General features: G+C 46.9%; 1 pseudogene; it reads right to left on the bottom strand.

Annotated features, from left to right (window-relative positions):
- LOC100626768 lies at nt 2,449-13,874 on the bottom strand (annotated as a pseudogene).

Below are 16,251 nucleotides of genomic sequence, written 5' to 3'. Positions count from 1 at the left end.
TGTCCCTTTGATGTGTCCCTTTGTTTTATTTTCAAAGTTTGTCCTTATTTTCTAGACTCCAAGAAGCTTTAAGATGATCTTGTATTCTCCCTGCTCCAGGGTTACGATCAAACATTTTCCCAAAGAGTACTTGTTCCTTCTCCTACAGAACCCCTGACAGCCGGTGATCTCTTTTCCATCTCTGTGGTTTTGTCTTTTCCAGACAGTGATATGACTAGATTACAAGCAGGTCACTTTGGGATAGGTCTTCATTCATTCAGCAAAAGGTCTTTGAGATTCATCCATGTGGCCATGTGACCGGATATCTGGTTCTCTTTATTGCCACCTAGCATTTCATTGTACGCATCTGCCACTGCGCATTCATTCACCTGTTGAAGGAAATCTGCATGAATATAAGTTTTCATTTTGTTTGGACAAATATGTGGAAGTGAGATTTCTGGGTCTTATGCTGTTTTTCTTTTATTTTCCTTTGCTTTTTAAAAAACTTCTTTTGTTCTTTTCCTTTAAAAAAAAAAATGTCTAAGAAACTGCCAAACACTCTTCCAAAGTGGCTGTTTCATTTTGCTTTCCACCAGCGACGGAACTGCGATGGACTTGAGAGCGCGTGCGTTTATTTGGGGCGGGGGTCGGAGTTGCGCACTGCTAGAGCTTTGGCACCGCCCACCTCCAGCCTCCGCAGCTCTTCGTGTTGCAGTATTTAAACAGGAGAGTCCAAGTGGACAGCGATGGCATAGAGATTACAAACACAAAGGGATAGAACTTGAATTCCTTCAATTCTGTTCTTCTCTTTGACCACTTGAACTTTTCCTTTCATGCTGACATTTTTTAGTATTTTATACCTTTTTTAAAACTGAAATACAGCTGATTTATAGTGCTGTGCCAATTCCAATGTATAGCAAAGTGACTCAGTCGTACATATATATATATTCCCTTTCTTATATCATCTTCCATCATAATACGGAAGAGACTGGATATAGTTCCCTGTGCTGTAGGACCTCATTGCTTATCCGTTCTAAATGGAATAGTTTGCATCTACTAACCCGAACTCCCCATCCATGCCACTCCCTCCTCCCTTCCCTTCACAACCACAAGTCTGTTCTCTATGTCCTTGAGTTCACTTCTGTTCTGTAGGTAGGTTCATTTGTGCCACATTTTAGATTCCACATAGAATTGATATCGTACGGTATTTGTCTTCCTCTTTCTGACTTACTTCGTTTAGTATAAGAATGTCTATTCGCATCCACTTTGATGAAAATAGCATTTTTTTTCTTTTTTTTATGGCTGAGTAGTTTTCCATCGTAGATATGTACCATATCCTTTTAATCCAGTCAACTGTCCATGGACGTTTAGGTTGTTTTCATGTCGTGCAATGAACATAGTGGTGTATGTAACTTTTTGAATGAAAGTTTTGTCCCAGGAGTGGGACTGCCTGATCATATGGTAATTCTGTATTTAGTTTTCTGAAGAACCTCCATACTGTTTTCCATAGTGGTTGTAAGAATTTACATTCTCACCAACAGTGTAGGAAGGTTCCCCCCCCCTTTTTAAAACAGGTAAATGTCGTGTTAGTACCATACAAAACCACCACAAATTTAGGCACTTTATCAAAGAAAAATGTGTAGAAATGAAGAAGGGGGTCGAGTCTTCTGCTACACCCTGCGAAGACTCTGCTGATGCCTGACTGACACCCATGAAAATCATCACATGAAATGGAACACTCGGCTCTCAACCCCAGCATTACTCTTTCCTGAATAAAAGTTCTGAGTTGACAGAACCCCTGGACTTACAGACCCCGAAACACCTGATAGATACCGAGGGTTCTCTCTAACTGATAAGAGGGATCCAGTCCAAGAAACTCAAAGTGAACACGGAGGATTTCCAAATCGCATTATTTGCCGTCCTCTGCACCTGCTGCATAGATCTGGGATTCAAGCATCCTGGCGTCCTGATTGTCTATTTAGTTCCTGGAGCTCCGGCCGTGCTCCCAGGGCGTCGTTTTCATTTCGCAGTAATGAGGGTAATATCTGCAGCACGGAGCTGATGCAATCATGTCTAGAGTCTTCTGTTTGTCTGATAAGAACCTGGTGTCCTTTCAGCTAACAAGTAAACAGCACAGACACAGCAGGGGGCCGGATCAGAGCAGGTATGGCCAGCGGGGTGATGGCACCACCCAGCCAGCGTCTCCCCTACATTTAAGGAAAAAGCAACATCTCCGGTTTCCATCTAAGTGATCTGAGAGTAAACGTGCATTTGCCGGTGTGCCATGTTAATTACAAAGCCAATGTTTTCTTTCTCGAAGCTTTTTAGACAGGAATTCTCATACGGACCACCAACTGGTCACGTGGCAGAGCTTTTCCAGCAGAAACTACAAGTCCATCAGTGTGTGGTGCCCCGTGGCCGCCCTGTCCCTGTGCCCGCTCCTGTGCAGAGCCCGAGGCAGCGGCCCCGCTACAGCTCTTGTCTTTGACTCCCAGCTCAGTTGCCGTCCTTCGACGCCTGAGATTTGGAGTCTCCCTCCTTCTTCTTTTTGCCCTTCTCTTGCTTGGTTTTATTTTTCTCTTTGCTTCCGCCTGCTTTCCCAGGGTATACCTGTCCCTCCAGTGTGACATCGGCACACCTGTCTCGACTGACCAAAACGTCCTTGATCTCCCAGGTGTAGCTCCCGTCACGCAGCATGAAGATGGCCCGGTCCCATCCCACGATGAACCTTCGGAGTCGTAGTTGGCATTGAAAAGACTGCCCTGCCAGAGGCTTGTGGTGTCCGCCGTCTCCTTCTCAGCGGGGTTTCCGGATACGTGACAAACATCATCAGCGTCTTGCCTTTGTCATTTTCAGTTTGCCCTCGGGCTTGCCCGGGTCTGTCTGTGAGACGTCCATGGGCAGCAGCACGAGAAGCAGCAGATCAGAGACACAGAGAAGGACCACGGCGGCGCGCGCCCAGCCGGAGGCCGCCGTCTTCCAGGAAGGTTCCCTTTTCTCTGCACCCTCTCCAGCATTGGTTATTTGTAGACTTGCTAATGATGGCCATTCTGACCGGTGTAAGATGGTACCTCATTGCAGTTTTGATTTGCATTTCTCTAATAATTATTGACGTTGAGCTTTTTTTCATGTACCTGCTTGCCATGTGTATGTCTTCTTTGGAGATACAATTTGTATGTCTATTTACTTTTTTCTGCCTTTTTTTTTATTGAGTTGGTTGGGTTTTTTTCTTGTCAAGTTGAATGAGTAGTTTTTATATTTTGGAGGTTAAGCCCTTGTCAGTTGCATCGTTGGCAACTATTTTCTCCCGTTCCATAGATTGTCTTTTCATTTTTTTTAATGATTTCTTTTGCTATGCAAAAGCTTGTAAGTTTGATTAGGTCCCATTTGTTTTATTTTGTTTTTATTTCTATTGCCTTGGGAGACTCAACCTAAGAAAACATTGGTATAATTTATGCCTGAGAACATGTTGCCTCTGTCCTCTTCTAGGAGGTTCATGGTGTCAGTGTTTTGTATTTAAGTCTTTAAGCCATTTTGAGTTTATTTTTGTTCATAGTGTGGGGTGTGTTCTAGTTTCATTGCTATACATGCAGCTGTCCAACTTTCCCAGGATCACTTGCTGAAGATACCATCTTGTTCCCATTTTATATTCTTGTCTCCTTTGTCAAAGATATATTGACCATGGATGTCTGGGTTTATTTCTGAGCTCTCTACTCTGTTCCATTGCTATGTATGTCTATTTTTGTCTTGGTGGCTTTCTATCACTGGAAAACCACTATTTGCTTCCTTCAGACTCACTATATAGGTGAGAAATGCTTTGTAATACAGGTTTAGCTGTGAAAAGACTTTCTCTGATGATATGATGTGCTCATTATGAAGCTCTGGGTGGACTGCAGACAGATGCTAAGATGTCTACCTTACCAATGAAATGCGCTGCCCTCTGAACATTAACTTGGACACGGCAGGTGTTTCTCAGATTTTGTTCGCTATGTCATTTTTTTTTTCTTGAGCAATCTTTTTTTTTTTTTTTCTGGTGCCAAATTTTAAGCCAAGTAAATCAGATATAAAAATATTTAAAATCTTCCAGAATCAACCCTAAAAAGGATAGTGTGAAACTTAAGCTTTGAGGTGGTTCCTTGACGATCAGCACACAGAAATTGTGGAGAAAACCACTAACGAGGCAACCATAAAACATAAGTAAATGGACATTTACACAGAAAAATAAAAGAGGCAAATTTAAGGCAGAATGTGGGGGGAAAGGACGGCAGAGGCTGGCCTTGTGGTGCCGAAAGGAACCACGGGGCATATGCGAGAATTTGATTAATTTCAGCAAGAATTGGACACTTCTTCTAAAGCAATGGAGTAAACGTTCTCCATGTTTAACATTCAGCCCTTTCGTCAGATTCTTCTGGAGGGTTTCACGTAACACAATAGAAATGTGTGGTGAAGATTTCTTAGGGGAAACTCTTCAACTGCAGAGCCATTTGAAAATCGTGAGAGGAGCCCTCATTGTGGCTCAGCAGGTGAAGAACCCGATTAGTATCCATGAGGATGCAGGTTGGATCCCTGTCCTCACTCAGTGGGCTGATGATCCGGCGGTGTTGGGGCGAGCTGTGGCGCAGGCAGGTCGCAAATGAGCCTCAGATACTGCGTTGCTGTGGCTGTGGCTCTGGCCAGCAGCTGCAGCTCTGGTTCGACCCCTAGCCTAGGAACTTCCATATGCTGCAGGTGTAGCCATTAAAAAAAAAAGTCCTTAGAATCCGTCCTGAGTGGTATTATTTCAATTTCTGGAATTTATCGTGAAATGTGATTTTTATGAATCTCACAAACTTGTCCTTATCTCTAAGACTTTAGCTGCAATTCACATATCTGTTCCTTTATGTGAAAAAAAACTTTCAAACTTAAAATTTGAAAAGTCTTTTTTGATTAATTATGGCTAAAAGGACATTGCGACCTTGTTATATGTCCACTGACCATGAATATACAAAGAACATTAATTTTGACAAATATGCAAATCGAAAGAGACACTGTATTGTAATTTAAGGCCTTGGACCCACACGTACGTATAAGTTTCCCCTCTTTTTTTTTAAAAAAAATGCATTAGAGCAATTAAAAAGAAGCACTCCGTTGCTATTTCTATTTTATTATAATGTTTAATTTTTATTGGGCAAGAAAATGACTACATTTATCAATCTTGGCAACTGGGTAGAAAGTTTAAGTGGACAGGAATTTTGATGATGGGCATTAGATGAATTAACAGATTCAAAGGAAGGATCCAGAATGTGCTGGTATTTATTACGAAGACTTCTTCCCTTGCTTCTGTCACTCATGCTCCCATCACTTCTCCAGTGGGTCCTGGAGCAGCACCGTTTTGTGGCCGGGTGTGCTCTGAGTTTCAGAGGTATGTTGGATGTACGGCAAGGTCACTTTGGTATTCTTGTTCCCCCAGCAGGTGCCATCCCACCGCAAGGTTCCAGGACCCACAGCTGTCTCCATGGCCTGTGATTCAATCGCACTTAACTCACCACCTCTCGGCAGCTTCAATTCACATCCCAAAGGTTAACAGGGAAAGGAACAGGTTCGAGAAGGTCTGAGTCATATTTCTATTTTTCCAGCTTTAGCAAAAGAGCATGACTCCATTGTGTCTAAGAGTGGTGAAATGCAGCCTTTATTTCAGAACATATCTGTGGGTTACTAAGATTTTTTTTTTTCTTCATTATTTTCAAGGGGAAGTGAGAAAGTTGTATTTTCGTTGTAAGAAGTTTGTTGGTAAAACATGTGAATTACTGTCACCAGATCTACTGCAGCGAGGGGACTTAGCCACAGGCACAGATTGCTTTCTCATTCACACCCTATTTAATAGCAGTTACAGGTGAATAAGCTCAAGTGGCAGCAGGTTGTCACTCATCTGCCTTTTCACTTAATTCTCAATCAGAAGTGACAAATGGGGTGGGTTTCATCTGGAGCAGGACTCAAAACACTTGAGGATGGGTGGGCGAGACTTGCTCCGGTAAGATCCGGGAACGTACTGCTATGTTCCCAAATGAAGCAGCCCTGTGGGGGTCTCTCTCTCTCTTTCTTTCTCTTTTTCTTTCTTTTCTTTTCTTTGCTATTTTAGGGCCCCATGTGCAGCATATGGAATTTCCCAGGCTAGGGGTCAAATTGGAGCAGCAGTTGATGGCCTGTGCCACAGCCAGAGCAATGCCAGATCCTTAATCCACTGAGCAAGGCCAGGGATTGAACCTGAATCTTCATGGATACTAGTCAGGTTCATTACCACTGAGCCACAGTGGGAACTCCTAGGGGTCTCTTAAGGATGCACTGGAATAACTTTAGCCCCAGCACTTGCAGCAATTTGGTGGGACGTCTTTGGCTTTTTGCCATTTCTTTGGGCCGCCCCGGTGGCATATGGAGGTTTCCAGGCTAGGGGTTGAATCGGAGCTGTAGCCACTGGCCTACGCCGGAGTCACAGCAACGCGGGATCCGAGCCGCGTCTGCAACCTACACCACAGCTCAAGGCAACGCCGGATCATTAACCCACTGAGCAAGGGCAGGGACTGAACCCGCAACCTCATGGTTCCTAGTCGGATTCGTTAACCACTGCACCACGACGGGAACTCCGGTGGGACGTCTTTGGATGTGAAACCTAAAAGATCCAGGGAAAGGGAGACACACCGTGCCCATGTCTCCTTAGTCTATCATATCTGCTATTCCTCCTGCTGATAAATGGAGAAGTAGTAGCCAAAATTCAAAATAGCCCCCCACCGAGCAGTAAATGCCCTGGTTCTCTTAGAACAACTCGAACGTGCCCATGTAGGGCCCATCCCTCCTTCCAAGGTGCCGAAGCTGACCTGAGCTGAATCCCCAAGTCACAAGCTATTAGAACCCTGGGCCCTCTCAGTTTTCCTTATATGATGGAGCAAGTGGGTGAGCCTTGACCCTAACTAAATTCAGCAGTTTAGCCAGTTTCTGGAATAGTTGGTCAAAGATGGTTCTCAGAAGGAAGGAATTTTTCTGGAGTTGATCTGTCTTTGGGATTTAGCAGATAGGGTTTAGCAAGAGGGGGTGGGAAGGGAGAGCTGTGGGGTAAGATATTAAGGTGAATAAAATAAAAACAGCCACCAGATCATGTTTATGGGGCGTCTCTGAGATGAGCCCTGGCCCTTACACTCCAGAACCAGAGCAGTATAGAGGCTTCTGCTGATGACGACAACAGATTGCATCTGGAGCTGGAGGAGGTGAGGGTGGGATCCTGACAGTTTCCAGCATGGACCCTAATCTAATGATCTCACTTCATGGGCTCCTGCCCAGCTTCAGGGAGGAATCCTCCCACTCTCCATGCTGGGGCTGTGGGAAAGACTGGGCTCTGTGACTTTTCCAGTCACTCAACATCACTTCCCTGGGAATGCTGTTTGGTCAGCTGGAGAAGTTCCGGCAGAGACAGCCTAGGAGGAGCAGGACAGCTGGAGGAGCAGGGATATTACTGGGAGCCTCAGCTGCAAAGCTGGGGACTGTATTTTCAGTGTAATGTACATTATTCCTCTATCTAGTCATCATCCATCATCCATCCACCCAACCACTTGCCTATCCATTCATCCATCCATCTACCCATTCATCCATCCAGCCATCCACCAATCCACGAATCATCCATCTGTCTATCCACCCATCCATCCACTCATCCACTCATCCATCCATCCATCATCCATTCACTCATCCATCCATTACCAATCCACCCATCATCCACTCATCCATCCATCCATCCATCCAACAAATGCTCATTGAACAACTGCTACAAACCGGCCTTTTGCTGGGTGCTTCTCAAAGAGTGCACAGTTTTGTGTGGGAGACATCTGTATAAATTGATAAATAGCTAAATAAAATGGATGAATAACTAGATGCATCACATTGCAGTATGCTACTAATTTCTACAAGTATTGACAATGTATACCCCTGCCTTTCTGGTTGGTCACCTCTACCGCCAGGCCTACCTCTCAAGCCTCACTCTGTACCCTAGCAGTGCAAAGTTGCTTGCACCGACTGAAAAAGATGCCACATTTTCAAGCTTCTGTGCCTTTAAGAATACTGTACTCAGTGTTTGGCATGGCTCCCCATCCCCCATCCCTCTGTCAATTTGGCCAACTCCTGTCTGTCCCTCAAGACAGCTCAAGGGCAGCCCACTTGGTGTGACCACCACGACTGCAGCCGAATGGGTCCTTGGCTGATGTAGCCACGGAATCTTGTCACCGGCTCTATCTGGTGATGGCACCGGGTTGACGTTATTCACAGGGTGCCTCCGCCCTGAGCTCTGGGTTCCTTTCTGACCTGGACCATATCACGGCGTCTGTGGTTACTCTGTGAATAGCGCAGAGTGGGCGATCCAAACATATTTTGGCGATCCACAAACATTGAGTGAATGACCTGAGGGTGTGCCCTGGCAACAGGAGGGATCAAGTGACCAACTCTTTATTTCTTCATGTCTTCAACTCGTGGTGACTCATAGGTGCTTCTAGCGTGCGCCAGGCTTGCGCTGGGAGCTGAGGGCACTGCCAGTCACAGCCGTCCACACCCCCGAGAGCATTCACTCTGACAAAACCAAAGGCAGGAAGCACAACTGGAGCCCAGCTCCAGGATGGCCATGAGACATCGGCTTCACTTTAAGGTCCTTTGGCTGTGGGACAAGCAGGGGGAAGCCATGAAGGGGACAGAGCTGCACCAAGGGCCAGGCAGGAGGAAAGCAGAGAGCCTCCAGGGTTGTGTCAGCAGACAACGCCCGGTCCAGGAAAGCAGAGGCTCCTGTCACTGTTGTCATTATCCTGCTGGGGTCTGAAATCTCACTGGACTGAAAGGCCGGCCGCCAGACAAATGGCAATAAGTGCCGAGAGGCGGAGGAAGAAACGAGTGGCAGGAGCGCAAAGCAGAGCAGCTCTGCAAATGGAGCAGCTGGAACATGGACAGGGCATTTGAACTTCTTCCAGTTCCCTTATCCTGGAAGCAGAAGTTTCGTTCCCTTGGCTCGGAGAGTTTAGTCCCCAGGGCGGTGCGGTTGAAAAGGGTAGTGGGGGAGATTAGTGCTGACTTTGAACCCCACACGTGGGAGGGATTTAAGAACTGGATTCTGTTACAAAGGCCACATCCATCTCCAGAGCTCCCCCAGATGGCTCGTATGTCAAATGGCCCCATTCCCTCCACATCCCAGGGAAGCTGGTCCATGTGGGGGAATTGATGGTGAAACTGCAAGGACCGATGGACGAAGGTTCGTGCCAAGTTTGAGCACCTACAGAGTGGTGTAAGTCTTCACCGAACGATGGATTGGGATAAATACTTCTGGAATGCCACGGGGCCAGCCTAAGTGCTGGCTTCCCGGTATCAGATCTTTGTGGGCTTCCTGACTGTAGAATGCCTGTGAGCGTGTCCCCTTCGGCTTTTATCTGCAGAGACATCATAGGATATAAAAGCCAGCGGGTCCCTATCACAGGGCTGGTCCCAAGCTGGACACTTGTGCCACCTTGGCAAGGCTTGAAGTCCCTCTGAGACCCTGACTCTCTTCTGCACGTGCCAGCTCCAGGACACCTGAGATTTCCCTCCTCTAATAAGGGTTATGGTTTTTCTGCTGCTTTGTGTATGGGTTGTCCAGCTTGAACAGATATTCTAGACGGGGGGGGGGGGGACCTACCGGCTAATGTTCTACTGGGAAAGATATGTGAAACTGGTTTTTAAAAATTAATTAATTAGTTTTATTAATGTATAGTTGATTTACCGTGTTTCTTCACTTGCTGTTGTACAGCAAAGCGACCCAATCACACACAGTTCTCTGTGCTGTGCAGTAGGGCCCCATTGCCCATCCATTCCAGATACAACCACTGGCATCCAAAATTGTTTTTGAAAATTATAAAGTTCTAGGCCAATATCGCATTCTATGGCTGGTATCGCAACTTTTATTAAATAGTTGACTGATCCTCTCTTATCATCTTACATACTTGATTGGACAATATTATGTCTTCTAGACATTGTAAAGGGAAAATATTGAATTCCGCAAGGGAACAACAGAAATTTATCATCTCCCGATTTTAAAAGTCTGAGATTGAAGGGTGGCAGGAGTGGTTTCCTCTGAGGTCGCCCTCCGTGGCTATAGGCGCCGTCTTCCCCCGTGTTCTCGCAGGATCTTCCCTCTGTGTGTGTCTGTGTCCTGATCTCCTCATCTTATAAGGACACCATACAGGACTAGGGCCCCCCCCCATGACTTCATCTTAACGTAATTCCCTCTTTCAAGGCTCATCACCGAGTATCCCTATCCAAACATTCTGGGTTGCTGAGAGCTGACTCAAAAATATAAATTTGAGGAAAACACAACTCAGCCTGGAGTGATCATTGAATCATAACACTTTTATTTAAGAAAAAATTAGGAGTTCCTGTGGTGGTTTAGCAAGTTAAGCACCTCATAGTCTCCGTTATGATGTGGGTTTTCATCCCTGGCCTCACTCAGTGGGTTAAGGATCCGGCGTTACTGCAGGCTGCGGTGTAGGCCGTAGCTGTGGCTTGGATCTGGTGTTGCTGTGGCTGTGGTGTAGGCCTCAGATGAAGCTCTTTCTCCCATGTGTAAAAGTCTTTTCTTTTTTAGAGCAGTTCCAGGTTTATGACAACATAGAAAGGAAGTACAGAGAGTTCCCGTGTACTCCCTGCCCTGACACATGCATAACTTCCCCCAGTATCCACATCACTTGCTGGAATGATATGTTTTTTTGCCAAGCATGAACCTTCACTGACACATCAGTATGACCCAAAGGGCATAGTGTACGTTGGGATGCACTCTCGGTGCTGTACATTTTATGGGTTTCGATGAATGTATAAAGACATGTATCCATCATGATAATATCATAGAGTGTTTTCACTGGCCTAAAAAATCTACCGTTCTGCCTATTGTCTCCCTTTCCCCCACCCCTGCCAACAGTGGTCGTTTTACCATCTCTTTAGACCCTATGCCTTTCCCAGAATGTCATATGGTTGGGATCATACCGTACAGCCTTTGCAGACTGGCTTCTTTCACTTGGTGGCATGCACTTTAGTTTCCTCCATGTGTTTTCATAGCTTGATAGCTCGTTTCTTTTTAACACTGAGTAATATTCCGTTGTCCAGAGGTACCACAGTGTATCCGTTCCCCAACTAAAGGACATTCTGATTGTTTCCCAGTTTTGGAAATTATGAATAAAGCTGCTGTAAACATTGATATGCAGGGTTTTGTGTCCATATAAATTTAAAAACCCTTTGGGTAAATACTTAGAAGCGGGACCTTGGGATTATATGGCGAGAGTATCGTTCAGTTTGGTAAGACACTGCCGGACGGTTCCGAAAGTGGCTGTACCATTTTGCATTCCCACCAGCAATGAATGAGAGTTCCTCTTGCTCCGCATGCTCAACAGCATTTGGTGTTGTCAGTGTTTGGATTTTGGCCCTTCTAATGGGCATGTAGTGGTAGCTCATTGCTGTTTTAACGTGCAGTTCCCTGCTGACGCATGATAGAGAGCACCATTTCATATGCTTATTTGACCCCTGGATCTTCTTTGGTGCGGTGTCTGTTAAGATCTTTAGCCTATTTTTTAATCATGTTGTTTGTTCTCTTATTGTTGAGTTTTAAAAGTTCTTTGCATATTTTGAGTAACAGATCTTTATCAGATATGTCTTTTGGAAATACTCTCTCCCAGACTGTGGCTTTTTTTTACTTCTCTTGATACTGTCTTCTTCAGAGCAGATGTTTTTAATTTCCATGAGGTCCCAGTAATGAATGATTTTTTTCCCCCATGGGTCATGTCTTTGGTGTTGCAACTAAAAAGTCATTGCCAGGAGTTCCTGTTGTGGCACCGTGGTTAACGAATCCAACTAGGAACCATGAGGTTGTGGGTTCCATCCCTGGCCTTGCTCAGTGGGTTAAGGATCTGGCGTTGCCGTGAGCTGTGGTGTAGGTTGCAGACATGGCTTGGATCCCGAGTAGCTGTGGCTCTGGTGTAGGCTAGTGACTACAGCTCTGATACGACCCCTAGCCTGGGAACCTCCATATGCTGCGGGAGCGGCCCAAGAAATGGCAAAAAGACTAAATAAATAAATAAAAAGTCATTGCCATACCCAAGGTTGTCTAGGTTTCTCCTACATTTTCTTCTAGGAGTTTGATAGCTTTGTGTTTGATCATTTAAGTCAAAAATCCATTTTGAGAATATTTTTATGAAGAATGTAAGGTCTATATCCAGATTCACTTTCTCATTGGGCTTTTAATTTGCATTTGTCTAATGACTAGTCATGGTCTACTGATTTCCAGGTGCATCTGGACAGCTCATGGATTGATCTCCCCTCTGCAGGGAACGCAGCAGCACTGGCACTGATAAAACAGGAGAGCTGAGGCAGGAACACTGCAGACCACGGGCAAGCCCTGATCAGGGTTCCACACCTGGAAATGTGCATTTTAACCAGAAATTCAGCACAAGCTTGGGGGCTTTGCTTGAGGCTGGTGCCATGGCTTCCGCCCAGGGGGTAGCACTGAGTAACTTCCTCCCCTGCTCCAAAAAAACCTGTGTAAACAAACACACAAACATAAAAAGCCCAAAGGTAGAAAACATTAGCACCTGCGATTTTTATAGAACACCCTTCTAGAACTCTACGTCATGTAAAAATAAAGACAGTTACTTCTGTTTAAAGAGTAGCTCCAAGTCCTCATCCTTCCACGACCTTTGCTCTTCCCGAAGCATCGGTGGCAAGATTCAATATGCAGAAGAGGCAGGAGGTCAGGGTTTCCGCAACCATCTGCTTACTTTCTGACAGCGTCTGATTAGCTCGCCTCCTCTCTCTTATGAACTATTTCTTCTTCTGGCGGCCAAGAAGAACAGACTGAGGCCCCTCCTCAGACCCCCCCAACACCCTGAATGGTAATTATACATAAGCCAGTATTAAATAACTGACACCCAGATGGCACCTAGACTTAAATTTCCCAGGAGTGAAATGGGATGGAAGCCTTTATGTACCTTTTCTTTGCAGATCCTTGGCACTCGCTGTCTCTGGGGTGACTCAATTATAACGGGGCATGAGGTCTGCCTAGATCCTTTAAACTTTCTATAATCCTGGATGACAAAGCACATTCTCAGGTTGAAATCCACTACAAATTTGGGTTTTTCAGTCTGTGCCATCCAAATGCCACTAAAGTATTTGCCTATGTCACAAATACGACTGGGTAGAAGGGGCTGACGGTGAGAGACGGATAATTCCCTAGCTGGCCCTCCCGAGTCTGGATATAGGAGTCCCGCAAGGGCCTTGAACACCTGGAGGACACGGGGCAAACTCATTTAGGTCCTGACATGGTGCTTCTGTGTGCCTGAGCCCGCCTTACCAATTGGCGTCACAGCTCAGAAGCACGCCTTAGGGTGATGCTGATTGAACTTTCAGGAACTTTAATTACTCTGTAATCATCAAGGATGATGTCTTAGCTGTTTACACTGCTCACGTTAAGCTCAACAGAGAGGTAAGGGAGAGAGGAGATGGATCTCGTTTTAGGACTGCTTAGTAAAAACAAGCAATTATCCAACATCGGTGCTTCAGGATGCTTAGGGAGACAGTATAGACTTCTTGTTTGTTGAGAAATCAATTAGACTTGGCACAGAAAATCAGCCACCTAACCAACTGTGGCATTTCCATGCCAACCTACTGACCAATAACAGCACAATAGCAATATTTAAAGCAAAGAGCCACCCTGAAAGACGCTATAATGGGTATTACTTTCCTCTTGGGCAGAAAACCGCAGGCCTATTGGAATGTTTCAACTTGGAGAGCTATTTTTAGTTGCATGAGACACAAAGACTGTACCTCTTCCTAAAGATGTCAGCTGGCCCCAGCCTTCCCCAGGCTCCTGCAGGCATGATTCATTTGACTAATGACAAAGTATCTGCATGTGGAGAGAGTCCCACATCTTCCATACACGATGGTATCCGTGCAACAGAAGAATGTCTGTGGGACCTGGCAGGGGTGGGGGGCTCGGGGGTGAGGAGTCCAAATGGCTGAAGTATGGCGAAAAGGCAGCACGTGTGAAATCCTCTCTGGCCTGTCTTGGGGGCACTTCAGGGTTAGAGCAAAAGCTTCTGGCCGTTGCAGGTGCAAGGGCTCCTGGAGGCTTCATCCAAAATCCCAGGTTGGGAGCGGTCCAGCCCTGGAGGCTTCAGACACAGGCCCAACATTTATGGATTCCTTTGACTTTGTTAAACCAGTGACTATCAGAGAAGTGAAAAACGGAGGTGGATGTCAGGGAGCGGGTGACACTTGTGGAATGTTCTAGTAACGCCCTCCTGGATCCTCCAGTTCCTGGTGCCGAAGAGGAGTCGGGTCTGTTTGGAGTCTCAGCGCAAGAAAGCGCATGGTGGTTATGGGTCCAGAGCACGAAGGGAGAGCATCCTCCTTGGAGAGCGAATGTGCCTCTCTGGGACCTGGGTCCCCACAACGAAGTATCCAGGAGCATCGGAAGGGCACAGCTTAGAGGCCGAGGCCCAGGGTTTAGAACAGATGAGAAATGCTTCATCTGTGCTGCGGCTCGAGGGGGAGGCAGAGGAGAGTCCTCGGGCGCGGGAGCCTGGGGCATTAAGGTGCTAACGCTCTGGGGCCTGGGTGCAGGGGACAGACCTGCAGGCTCTCCCTGGGGGCCTCGCCCCTTATCCACCATGTGCCCAGCAGGCACCGGCTCCCAGAGGGGCTGCCCTTCTCTGTGGGTGACCTCCTCCTGCCAGGCCGGGACGCCACCTGCTGGTCCCACCCCTCGTGGATTGCCCCCCCGCCAGGCCTCCCCACACGCCTGGCTCTGCAACTGGGGACTGTTCAGGAAAGGAAGGCAGGGCACAGGGGAAAGAAGAGAGGCGGGAAGAGAAAGCGGAGACATTAAGAGGCACTGACATTGCTCTGGTCCCGTGGTCCACGCGCTCACAGTCCATCCTCAGGCTACACCTACCGCCAGCGGAATCAGCGGCCGCCCCGGCCCGATGCCATCACCTTTCTCAGCACCACGTGACTAACCACGTGACTAATCTCAGCTGGACAAGTGTGACTGCATGGAGGCCATCAAGATAAGGTTCCATGGTCACAGCTGTAGCCAGTTGAGCAAAAAAGGCAGGTGGACTCTGGGGGCTGTTGGCAGAGCTCAGTGGTGGTGGCGCAGGTGACAGGATGGGGGACAAAGTTAAGGCCTGCCTTCTTAACTTTGCTTGTGAAACCATGGCAGAGGCCTTGGGTACATAGATTCTTTTTTTTTTTTTTTGTCTGTCTGCCTTTTCTAGGGCCACACCTGAGGCATATGGAGGTTTCCAGGCTAGGGGTCCAATCGGAGCTTTAGCCACCAGCCTACGCCAGAGCCATAGCAACGCCAGATCTGAGCCACGTCTGTGACCTACACCACAGCTCACGGCAACGCCGGATCCTTAACCCACTGAGCAAGGCCAGGGATGGAACCCGCAACCTCATGGTTCCTAGTCAGATTGGTTAACCAGTGAGCTACAACAGGAACTCCGGGTACATAGATTCTAAAGGAACAAGGGACATGCCAGAAAGGAAGACCTGCCCAGTGGTGGGCGGTTGTTCAACGTCCAGCTTTGGGTGAGCTCCAAGCGTGGTGCCTTCTGCGCGGGCAGACGGGCTGTGCACGAAGCTCTGCCGAGAGCGTAAGACCCAAGGAAAAGCGTGTCACTTCAGACACTCTCCTCTAGATGGCGCCCTGAGACAACGTTTGCATTGTTTTCAACTCTTTGTTTTCAATTTTTTTTTCAAGCTCAGTACCTGTCCTTTACACCTTATAAGATAACGAAGTGGTGTGTTTTGTTATTCCCCCCATCCCCCCGCCCGTCCCCCGCACCCTTCCTCCGAAATGGGCTATTAAGCCGCTGGTTTTTTAAATGAAACATTTTAAAACTTTCTAGTCCCCGGGAAGGAGGGGCCAAGGGACCTTAACTTTGGACCCAACTGGCCTGTGTAACCTTGAGAAAGTTGCTCGCACCCTCCGAGCCTCCATTTCTCCTTCCATAAACAGGAGCTAATGATGCCTTAGGGGGGTGATTTGATTCCCCCATTCTAGCCACTGTCATTTCCTTTTGTAATTGGTCCTCTGATGAAACCTGGATCCAGTAGGTTTGTAAAATCTGCTGTCCTCCAGAGCGGCTGTAGGACTTTGCTTCCCGCGTGCAAGGAGTGAGAGTTCCTGTTGCTCCACGTTCCTGCTAGTAATTGGTATTGTCAGTTTTTTGGAGTTTAGCCATCCGG

This window comes from Sus scrofa, chromosome 16 (assembly GCF_000003025.6).
Source record: "Sus scrofa isolate TJ Tabasco breed Duroc chromosome 16, Sscrofa11.1, whole genome shotgun sequence".
Lineage (NCBI taxonomy): Eukaryota > Metazoa > Chordata > Mammalia > Artiodactyla > Suidae > Sus > Sus scrofa.
Note: the sequence above shows the minus strand (reverse complement) of the source record. Positions and strands in the feature narration are given on the sequence as shown.